The 12,563-nt window shown below is 22.5% G+C and overlaps 2 protein-coding genes across 7 annotated transcripts in view; both read left to right on the top strand.

Moving 5' to 3' along the window:
- Positions 1-12,563, top strand: part of LOC132923007 (CXXC motif containing zinc binding protein) — a 433,444-nt gene that overhangs the window by 27,552 nt on the left and 393,329 nt on the right. The window lies entirely within an intron of this gene.
- Positions 1-12,563, top strand: part of LOC132920120 (octopamine receptor beta-2R-like) — a 174,897-nt gene that overhangs the window by 4,560 nt on the left and 157,774 nt on the right. For 3 of the 6 annotated variants that reach the window (XM_060982213.1, XM_060982210.1, XM_060982215.1), the window contains exon 2: positions 8,609-8,633. The exons of the other annotated variants lie outside the window; for them this stretch is intronic. The gene's annotated coding sequence lies outside the window, so the exon portion shown is untranslated. The remainder of the gene's footprint in view (positions 1-8,608; positions 8,634-12,563) is intronic. 6 annotated transcript variants of the gene reach the window in all.

The raw sequence follows: 12,563 nt of genomic DNA on the forward strand, positions 1-12,563 counted from the left end.
TATCGTAATTTGTCATTAAAAATAAATACATATTAACACCAAACATATATTTTATTTTATGAAAGTACCTAAATTAATAACTTTTTAAAATTATTATATTTTCAGTATTTTAGTAAACTCTTAGTCATCAGATAACATGTATTATTCTACTATGTTTCTGTATATATTTCTAGGGATTTTTTTTACAATATTCAACATAATTTTATAGTGCATATTTATATATTTTTAGGCATACTTTAAAATCCTATACCTTCTCTATTTATTATCAGAATACCATTATTATTAGAATATTATACTAAACCATTATAGAACTTAAATTCATACGTAATGATTTGTAATTTTATTTATCAAGCAAAAGCTAACTTTTTACGCACGAAATCACTAATCAAGTTGACCTTGTTATTTATACACATTATTTTTAGCTTCTTTTAAATGTATATATTTGGCGCACTATGAGTGGTCAAAGCAATTAATTCGTGTGACAAAAAGTTTAATAATTTTACAGGGTTTTTGGGATTTTTTCTTTTTTTAAGTTATTATTTATACAGATACATATTCTAGATAAATTATTAAATATTAAGAAAATATATTTTAAAATGTATTTATTTGTTAATTTTAATTCTTTTCATCATATATTAAAAAATATAAGGTTATGATTATATTTATAAATGCCTTGCTATAGTCACGATGTTTTTTTTTATTTAGTCATTTTTATGACCATCATATTTTGTTGAATTTTTTTATTATACTAATTTATCCTTGAAAACAATAGTTATAATCTGATTTATTTTAATTCATAATTCAAAATAAGTTAGCTTTAAATTTCTCTATTTTTTAATGATTTCAAGTAGGTAATAGGAAAACTAAATTTTTAACTAATTATACACATTATATACACATCAATCTATAAAAAAAAACTGGATAATAAGATTAAATCGGTTGTATTATTATAAATACATTATAGTATTATGTAATATATATAAAAAGCGGACAGTATACAGAAACTTGATAATGAGCACTAGTCTCGCTTCTAAAAATAATATATTTATATGTATGTTTTCAACGTTCTATAATATAATGTTAAATACTGTCACTTTTTCACCAACTTTTCATTATAATCAAAATGTATTTTATGAAAAAGATATATTATTAAAATATTATTATTTCTCTAAATGTATATTCAAAATGTAAATACTTTCCAAAAATGTTGTATACGTGTCAATCGTTATATCATAGTTAATATACGTCTATTTTTGTTAAGATACTTACATATTATTGTTGAATATTTATATATATTCAATATTTGAATACAAATGAGTCACTTACTATTTTATATTGCATTGACATTACCTAACCTTAGCTATAGTTTAATATTGTTAATATTAGACAATGGCCACTGGCCTCTGTTTTTTATGGACGAGTGTCATAACTAAAATTGAATATCTAAAATAAATATAAATAAATACTGTGCTAATTATGACTAAGAAAATAGATAATATATCGACAACGTACAATTTTACTATTCATCAATTGTTTACTTATAGATAAAAATGTAAATGTATAATTTATAAATGATTTGTTTTACGTATAGTGTATTATTATTTATTGTGCATTATATACAATTTTTATATTGTAACACGTATAAAATATCTCGTTAAATTAAATAGCAGTTACAAATAATAGATAAATTATTATATAATATTACTTTAATAATATATTAATTTGGCTTGTAACTAATAAAAATTCATGTCATGTAGTTATAACATATCATAAGAAGTTATAGAAATAAAAATATATTTGCTCTTACCTACCGTATGTGTATGTATTCTAATAGATCAAAATAAATTGAATAAATAATTAATTTTAAAATTATTACATCACTTTTAAACTCTTTGGATTTTTAAAAGCTATTAAAAAAATGTTGGTACATTCATATTGATAAATATTTTTATAACTATATACAAGTTTGGAAATGTAATACTGGGTTCCTTATAAGTTTTTTTTTTAATACTTAGCAATATTTATGAATATTGAATATAAATTGAAAATTTAAACAAAAAACAACGAATTTTTACCTTTAAATTATAGTTATTTTGTTCTAATTCAAAAAATATTAAAACTTTTAAAAATTATGTATATTATCTTCTATGCACAATAATATTTTTAAAATATCAAGACAAATTCAATGCTATTGATAAATCCCGAACCTATTAAAAAAATTCACCATACCTACGTCAGTATTGGCTTATAAGTAAACAATAATAATACATATTAGGTATATAATAATAAAATATAAAATATGATGGTTTTGTAAAACAAATAGATTAACACACCGTATTATCAATAGACAAATAAATTACTAATAGTAATATAAATATATATATTTTAAAATAGTCTTAGAAAAATATCAACACACTACAATAATAATATAATAAACGCATTGTATCATTGGCTTAAAATTATTTTTCGTAAACAATTTTACTTATCATTAAATTAAAATAAAACACACGTATTACAGACTACAGTGACCTTCTCAATTTCGAAGTACTCTTAAAGTCTATTATATAGTAAAATTAGTTCCCGGGTTTTTTTTAAATTGAAATAACGTTGTTAGTGTTTTGCATACATAATTCGCCGTAATTAATTATTACTTATTAGTTATTTTTCTATACTATTTTTCTTATGTTATATTTTATAAAACCGTAAAAAATAAATTTATAGAATTTAAGTAATTAACTATATCGTTTATCCCTATAAACTATATTCACATTTAAATAAACAATTTCTTGGAATTTTACATAATATTGTTAAAATATTGACGTCTGCATTAGTATTATATACGATTTAAGATATTATACTGGTTCTCCGACGCTCTATTGTAAAAGGCTTTCAAATTGATTTACGAAGTGACTATGTAAAATATGGTGTAATAAATAAATATTAGCGCCCATATGTCAACATTTAATACTAATTTTATACTGTTTAATATAATATATAGGTTTGCGGTCCATTGTGATATTACCGTTTGGAGTGCTCCAGATTATTTTTTCTAATCGTTTTATGTGTCATCTTATCAGAAGCCGATGGATCACTAGTATATAATAAATCGTTGTATTATTTGAGAGCTAACAAAGTTTTGATTGCAACATACTTTTTTTTGTGTAAAAGTTTAATTTACACTATCCATGAGCGAGAATGATATTTTTTTGATTTAAATTTATAAAAATTGATTATATGATTAATTATTTACAAAGTTATATAGGCACTATGAATATTATGACTATTAATTTGTACAGCTATATTTAACAATAATTTTGAAATATGAGGCATTTGACAAATTCTTGATAGTTGCCATTGGTGCAAATATAGAAGGAGATAACAATAAAAAAATAAATCATATTATACAAAGATAATAATTTATATACTACCTTGTAGAAATATATGAGCTATACCGTAATAATAAATAAAAAGTATCATTTAGTTTTGTATGAATAATTTCTATTCACCATTCAGATAGAATAATTTGTAGTTTAAAACAAGTATTTTGATCAAAATACTAATGGTCCAGTTCTGATTTCATCGAAAAAAAATTAAGAACTCTTCAGAAAAAAATTTGAAAGAATATTATTTAGAAAAATATACAAATTATACTTTTAGTGTATCCAACTAAATAAAAAAATATTTTAAAAATATAGAATTTAAAAAAATGAAATAAACATTTCTGGTTATTTTTTAATATTACACATAGTATGCTGAATGTAAGGTTCACAATCCTTTTTTTCTTTAATTATTTCTAGTGTTTATTTTTTTCTTCTTCTTTTAGTTTTATTTTCAGTGTAGGTCTAGTGTAGGTTTAATTGTAATCTTATAACATTGAGAGACATTGGATTAGGTTTGATGAAATAATTATTTTTATTAAAAAAAAATATACTATTTTATTGATTTAAAGGTTAGGTTAATAATATTTGTAATATATATGTAGTGTACTACAAAAAGTAATTTATATTATGTTCAGTGTGGATGTTTTATTTCAAGCTATGATTGGATTCACTAAGGCATTAAAATCACTATGGTTTTGATCTTCTGATATTTCCACTCTAATAGAAGAAAAATAATAAATAGGTATCACTGAGTGCCAGTTTGATCCCAATATTATGGATTTCGTACAATCATTATGCATTAATTAATCATCATTTTGTATTGATATATATATATATTTCATAAGGATAGGCTTGTATTTATTATATACGTAGAATAAATTCAATATGTATTCGAATTTAGTTTATTTATGTAACATATAAGCATAATCAAACTACTTTATCGAGTGGGAAGCAAATTTGAATTATTCATTCTAATAAAAATAAATTTAATAATGTACTATAATATTATGCAACTTTTTGTTACATTACAAAATATTAAATACAAATCTTTTAAAGACGATTTGTTCGTGTACCTTGGTCTAAGTAGATAGTTATGATATAATGTATAATGTATATATTATATATTATATATAAAGTTTTAATTTTAAATTTTAATCATTGGTTATTGTAAAATTTACTATACATATAATTGCTAGATGTGTTTTAAAATGTAATGCACCTATAATATTAGTGTTATGTTTTTACAGTACTAATTATATCTTAAAATGTTGTTGTTTATAAATTGTATTTGTAATATGAATCGTATGAAAGTTAAAACAAATTTAATTTAAAAAATAAAATTATTATATACATTTTTTATTATTGACAATACGATAATATAGATATAGAATATTTAATAAAAATATTATTGGTACACAATTAAGGGATTTGTTATAAGTCATAGCCATTGTTAGAAAAGATAATATATTATTATGTAATACGTATCTCAACAAGTTTACAGTTGCTTTACTGTGCGTTTTCCGTAATGATAACTGACCATTTTTCTTTACTATTATTATATAGTTTAAAAACCACGTGATAATAAACCCGAGGCTTTCAAAAGTTAAAATTTGCTAAAATAGCTGAATTCAACAGAATTAAAAACCTATCATTGTTATAACTTTGGAATGGGAACTGTTCAGTATAGTATTATTGTACAATTGTTGGCTTAGATTACATATGTGTAATAAGATTTTTCACACATCACAAGTTTGGGAAGTCTATTGAAGCGCTACATTTCTTGAGTTTGTTTTGTTATGGGAATATAAATAAATTATATTTATTAACTTCTATATAAAATTTGAGGTATCTACTCGTATAGACGTATAATACTGTTGATCGGTTTCATAATAAAGTAACTCTGGCTATTGTACCTTCTTTTTATATATATATATATTTTTTTTATTATAAATATATTACGTGATCTACGTATTTTTTTTTTAATTTAAGAAATGTATAATATTTGTGTGACCATAGTTGTATTGTATATCCATTATTATCTAACAAAAATAAATTATATACAAAATATATACTATATCTATTATATAGCATCATCTTTACCACCAGAACTCAAGTTTCTAGCTCAAATATGTTAACTTTAATGTTTGAAAATTTAAATATATGATTTTTAATTATATATTTAATGGTTCTGATATTGTTATAATATTTAGTGAGCATATTATAATTAATATACCTCAGTGTAATTTTATTTTTTCAATAATATTAACATTATTTAAGAATTTATTAATGTATAAAATACGTAGAAATATGCACTCTATTACTTAAATATTTTAAATTATATAATTATACTTAAAAGAATAGTATTGGTTCTTTATTTTGATTCTTATCTTTTATTATAAACACTTTTGAGAGTGGAATAATTTTTCAAAAATGTAACATACAATTATATAGGTAATATCAAAGAGTATTATTATTTATAGAAAAGGTCGTTTTATATTTTATCAATGCACAGTTTTAAAGTGTAAGGAAAAATATCAATAGGTAATAACTGAATTATTTTTAAAAAAAAATGGCAGCATCATGGGCTTAACTGATCTCTATTGAGAGGTTTCTAAAACGCGATGATTTATTATTGCTTTCAAATTTAATAATAAAACATACTCTAAGTATATTTTTGGATTCTCTGTACTATCCGCTATGCAGTAAACATAGCACTCCAATGGTTTAGTTTTTCTTATTAACTCATAATATAATCTATACTTAAGTACAATATCAATTTAGAAAGTTATAAAGTTATTAAATTAATATTTGGATTTTTTTTACTTCCCAAAAACTTTGTAGTTGATTAAATAAACGGTTGTAAAACAATATATTTAAATAAATGATTCTTTTTCTCCTTTATGAATAAATTTAATATACATACAATGAAATGATTGAAACAACAAAAGTTTAAAAACCTATATTTGATTACAATAATTACTAGGTATAAGTAGTTTTAATTACTTCATTATCTTAGATACATTTAATTTCAGATATAATTTAATTATTTTATTTATATCACATTAAAGATTAAATATGTATTATGTGTTAAAATTAAGAAAAAAATTCATATTTATAATGATATATCTCAATATAATTATTAATATAGACATGTTATCTATTATAATATAATATATTTATCGTTATACAATGATAAAAATTATTGGCATTATTGGTAAAAAAAAAGAAAGATTTTATTTAGTAAATATAATTGTATTTCTTGCGTACCGTAAACCATCAGTAAAAATTAGGTAATATTATATGATAATTTGATTTATGATCATAATATTGAAATAAAAAAAAAAAATAAACCTCATTATTAAATTATTATGTCGTATAAATAAAAATGTTAAAAATTGTATTGTATGTCAAATCTTTATCAAAAGTTGCAATTCCAATAACAAATATTTTTTTTCTTAGCTTAAATACCCATTTTTTTGTTTGCTCTAATATGGGTTAAATTTTAATCAATAAGATTAACCTAACCTAAATATTATATATATATGGGTGTGTGTGTGTATAAATAAAATATTTTAAATAACAATTTTATGAATTTTTAGTACAACTTATAGGTAATATGAATTCGCAGTAAAATAAATTTAGTAAAATTAAAAGTTTTTAATATTTTTTTTGTCTTATTGAATTTTGTACATGCAGCTTATGGAGTTTAATATACCTAGCATTATTATTTACAAGCGTATACCTGATGAGCAGAAAACATTTACAAATATAATTGCTTTACTATCAAAATTGTCACATTCGTCAGTGATATTGGACGACTGACTACAGTTGTACTGCAGTTTCATCTGAAATTAAGTTTCCATAACTATTGTCTATCTCTATTATATAACATTAGGCTTAAGACACACATGAAGTTTTTATTTCTTTGTAAGCTTAATATTTTATATTATTTTCTGCTTGCATCCGATCTTCTGCGTTTTATTATTTTATAAAATTATTTTTATTGATTCTAAGCAAAGATCCTCCAAGTCACTATTTTTGTCTTTGAGAAATTAAAACCTCTGTTTTCCTCAATAAAAATAAAATATTTGTGTTTCATTTTTCCTAAATTCCAATTTCAGAAAATTTTTCCATTCCTGGTATGCATTTTACAACACTTATACACATTTTTGTTCAGCTCACGTAAGTGTGTGAGTGTTTTTTTGCAAAAAATCATCGTTCTCGAATCACCAATGTAGCACTATATGATGCGCATTTACCTTAACTTCCGACATATTAAACAAAAAGTAATGAAAAAATTGTTTATTTGGTTGTGCTTTACTGTTCATTTTTTTATTTGTATATATAAAATTTAAAAATATACATTTTGATTCACGTAAAATTATTTTGGTAGCTATTTTAAATTTTTTACAATAAAAATTAAAATGTAAATAACACATAAAATATTAAAAATATTATACTCTAAAAAATATACGTATAGTGGTTGTCAACTGAAAGTTAATAACCAATACTAATGATTATAATATAAATTGACTAAATATTAAATATCATAAGTCCAAAGTATAACGTATATTGTACAATATAACAAAGTATCTAAACATAATATAGTTTCTTTTATAGATTCATTGTAATTTCTTGTATCATAGAATATACTGTACACATAGTGATATTATATCTACAAAATTATATTATATATGGCAATTGAAATCACATACTATAGTACAGTACACATATCCTAACGTATATTCGTGGCTGTAGTGATAAATTATTACAAATTAATTATTCTTAACATATTTTAAATTCAAATACTTTAAAAAGTTAAATGTTTGATAACAAGTGTAGTGTATATCAATTTAATAAATTGTTATAATAATAATGTTGTTGAATTTATTTTTTCGTAGACTTTTTGAAACGGTTATAAAAAAGTTTGTCATCCCTGCATTATGTGATACGCACACATGTAATTATAATAATTATATTTAATTCAATAAAATATAATTTGAAAAGTTTCAATTATAGGGGTAGATAATTCTATTTTATCCATGGTATAATGTTATTAAATCATGATCAATACAAAAAATGTAGTTTAATTATTTAATTTATAATATATTCATGTTTTAAATCATTATTAATTATATATATATATGTGTGTGTGTGTGTGTGTGTGTGTGTGTGTAATATGTATATACTATATATATATATTATAATTTTTATAATTTATATTTCAGATATTCAGTCGATTAAGAAATACAGGTAAATCTTTGTTTTATATTAAGCATGTTTTATTGAATATCGATTAATAACAAAGTCTACTTATACAAGTTACAAATAATAGGTTTTTGTATAAAAATTAAAGTATTAAAAAAAATTAAAAGTTAAGATTGATATTTTTATGAAAGTTTGATAATAAATAAATGGATAATTGATGGAAGAATAGCTTACATTATAACTATAAATATAAAATATAATTAACGTATTCATTTAACACGTTTTCTTTGTACAAGATTTCATGAAACATGCAATTCTCAACCTTCTATTATAGAAACACTTTGAGGTGTGCTCACAAAGGTATAACATTTCTTTGAGAACTACTATACTTAAAACGAAAAGATAATACATTTTTCTTAGGTATTATGAACATAATTAAGTACTTAAGTGTATTATTATTTCGCCTAAGCTTTTGCAGAACAGTAATTTTCTTAATTTATACCAGATTATATAACTGTAACTACTTTAATTAAGTTATTAGATACATTATACATTCATAATAAAATATTTTTTCAATACGTAGTTTGGAGTTTAATAGTAAAAATATTGAGTATAGTGTATACCAGTGGTCAGATACCTTTTGGACTATGGGCCATATTCACAAATTAAAAAGAGTTCACGAGCCAGACATAAATAAAAAAAATGATATTCTTAAATTATTTACTATGAAAAATATATTGTCTAAAACTTTAAAATAATAAAACTTTTAAATAAATTTCGTCGATCTAGAATTTAAAGCGGGCCATTATAATAATAGCCGCGTGGGCCGCCAGTTGCCGACTACTGGTGTATATGATATGAGCTACATAAAAATACAATAGGTTGAAAAAAATACCTTATAAATTTAAAACCGTATTAATTTGATGGTTTTAAAATTTAAAAATACCAATAATTAAGATCTACGTTAAACATGGAATTTGGCTTACTATATCATCATAAATTGAATGTATTTGATCGGACTTTTTGTATTATGGTTAGTTTCTATTATTTAATTTTTATGTGTTAATTTCATCGACTATCTGTCACTTTATTATTGTATAAATGTCTATAATTATTAATTATTTTATTTTATTAGACCTAACTTGTTTTAATTCGTACCAAATAAAAATCTGTGCAGTTACTGTACATCAAATAAATAAATATATTATATGTATTTTTTGAATAACTTTCAATATTATATATATAGTATAATTATAATTGTATATTATAATATTTATCACATTCAATTTATTTTTAAATATTTAATAAATATAATATAATATAATACATAATTATTGTTAAACATATTTTTTACAATGCAAACGTTTTGGGAATTCTATAGAAATATTAATTAAGACTATTACAACGTTTAATATTATTTATTCGTCATGTTGAATTTTTTAATTTTTTTAATTTAATAATGTCCATAATCAATTTTATTTCGATTGTCATAATGGGAATTGTTTTAAATTTTATATTCCCTTGACAGCCCATTTTGGTAGAAGGATTTGGTGTGGTAGGAGGGGTATTTAACATTCTTGGCAGTCATGTACGAATACAACGGTATACGCCAGGGACACGTTACCGCGTGTGGTATACCAACGAGTCTCTTTCTATCATTGTCCACTTTCTCTGCCACCACCATGCATCGTTTTGTAACGCACAATTCATCTTTATTACCTCCTCTCTATGTTCATCCATCGTAGGGTTTAAACAGAATAAGCCAGCTAGTGCCACCCCTATTACAAATGCTATTAAAAGGGCCACGTACTCGGGAACCGCTTCCCACCTATACTTTTTTGATAGTAATGTACCTTTCTTTTATACCTTTATCTATCCATAACGACGGAAGTTACCAAAAAACAAATTATTGTAATGTATTTTTATAGAACACTAACAATAAGTATTATTTCATTGAAACTAGTATCAAAATAATTGAATAAATTAAAAATAAAATTATATATCCTATGAAAAGTTTTATATTAAAATAATCATTTATGTGTTACTTTTATAATTTTCTTATAATCTCATTCATCGTGATAATTAATACAATAATTATATCCTAATCGTTTTGATAAAAACATAACACACAATAATAACACATAATTCGCGAGAGTTAATTTTATGTATTTTTATTATTTGGTTAAACTAAACTTTTGACGTACGAATATAGAGTTTTAGTTAAGTGTGATTAAGTAGTTGACATAAATCATTTTCGATCCATCTACCTTAATTTGATTATTTTTGAATTCTTTAATATAATTTATCACCACAGCTTGAAATATAAAATAAATCTATAGTATGAATAATATACATATAAGTGAATACATTCTGCAATTTAAAATAAAGTAATACTCAACTTCACATAATTGTAATTATTAAAATTTTTTTTTTTATTATTATTATTATTAGATATTTGATACATTAAATGATAACAAGAAAAAAACTCGTGAAATAGATTTGAAAACCTTATACTGTATAATATGGAATTGAAAATGAAGATTTCATTACTAACTATTTTTAGCATGAACTCATTTCGTAGTTTTTCTGATTCACTTTAGTTTTATACTCTATATATTTGAATATAAATGTGCTTATTTAAATGAAACCTTTGTCGAGTGATTTCAACAATATATGTAAACGAATACTGTTTTTTGAACGTTGTCAAGTTGAAATACAAAATACGCAAATACGTCTTTCAACTTTAGTTAGATTTTTATAACCAAAAATATTTAATCATTTGCTTGAAGTGTTGGTATGTAGATTTACGGAAATTTGATTCAACAAAGACAAAGACAAATTGAGTCATTTGCAACAATAAAGGTAAAAATGGAAATAGTCATGGTTACTTAGGGATAATAAGATTAGAGTAATAAAAATAATTGTAATGTATGAGGAGACATCATTTAAAATGAATTTTGGACTTTTTTTACCTGTCGATTAATTTGTGAAACAAACTATTACGTTTATGGATGAAAATCTTCCAATAATTTCACATTATTACATAATTTTTTTAACCTTCTTACTCAGCTCCATAAAGTATGCATTACTTTTTAGTTGTAGACGTTAGATATTCCACACAGGGTATTACACTCTTTGAATATTGTTTATCGTGAGTATCCATCTGAGAAATGAAAAATGCACATAACTTGATTTTATTTCATAAACAATTTAATGCACAATAATAAGTCATAAAGAAAACTTAATTTTGAAAACAAGATGTATAGATCGTCATATTTTATGGATTTATTTGGCAGACCATAATAATAGTGAAATTAAACGGACCGTCACCATTCCACAGCGAAGCGTCATCTTTAGTTGAAATAAACTAGTGTTGAATTATGCCTAAGTGGCAAATCTATTAAATCCGTTGAAAACAAATTTTAGCCGTACACAACCCAAATTAATATTCTATTATCAAAATGGAAATGTATTATTCAATAAAAATGTGCATCAATTAACGAATATTTATACATCCAAAATAGTATTAGCTATTCAGGTTTATTATTTTTATAAAGTATTCAAGTCCAAACAGTTTTCCAAGGATATTTACTCTGTTCATAGAATAATTTTAATCCAAATATTAAAACGTATCACCAGATACACGGATGTGACTATCTATTTGTTGTTATAACACGTTTAGCAATAACGAAGCATTACATAATAATGAACAGTTTAGTAAAATTGTCGATAAAAATGTTGTCAAATATAATTGACAATTAGTCTAATCTTTAACATTTTTTTTACCTAAAATGTCCTTAATTATTACAACTGCTAATTTAAATTTCTTTTGGACCGTAATATTGTCCTATTGGGTAAAAATATAATAACATATGCAAATATATATTATAATATGAATAAAAATAGCAGGCACTACTTATAAAAACAACTGTTGAAGAAAAAACACGATCCAATTGAATACGGTATTCATAAAAT

Source organism: Rhopalosiphum padi, chromosome 2 (assembly GCF_020882245.1).
Source record: "Rhopalosiphum padi isolate XX-2018 chromosome 2, ASM2088224v1, whole genome shotgun sequence".
Classification (NCBI taxonomy): Eukaryota; Metazoa; Arthropoda; class Insecta; order Hemiptera; family Aphididae; genus Rhopalosiphum; species Rhopalosiphum padi.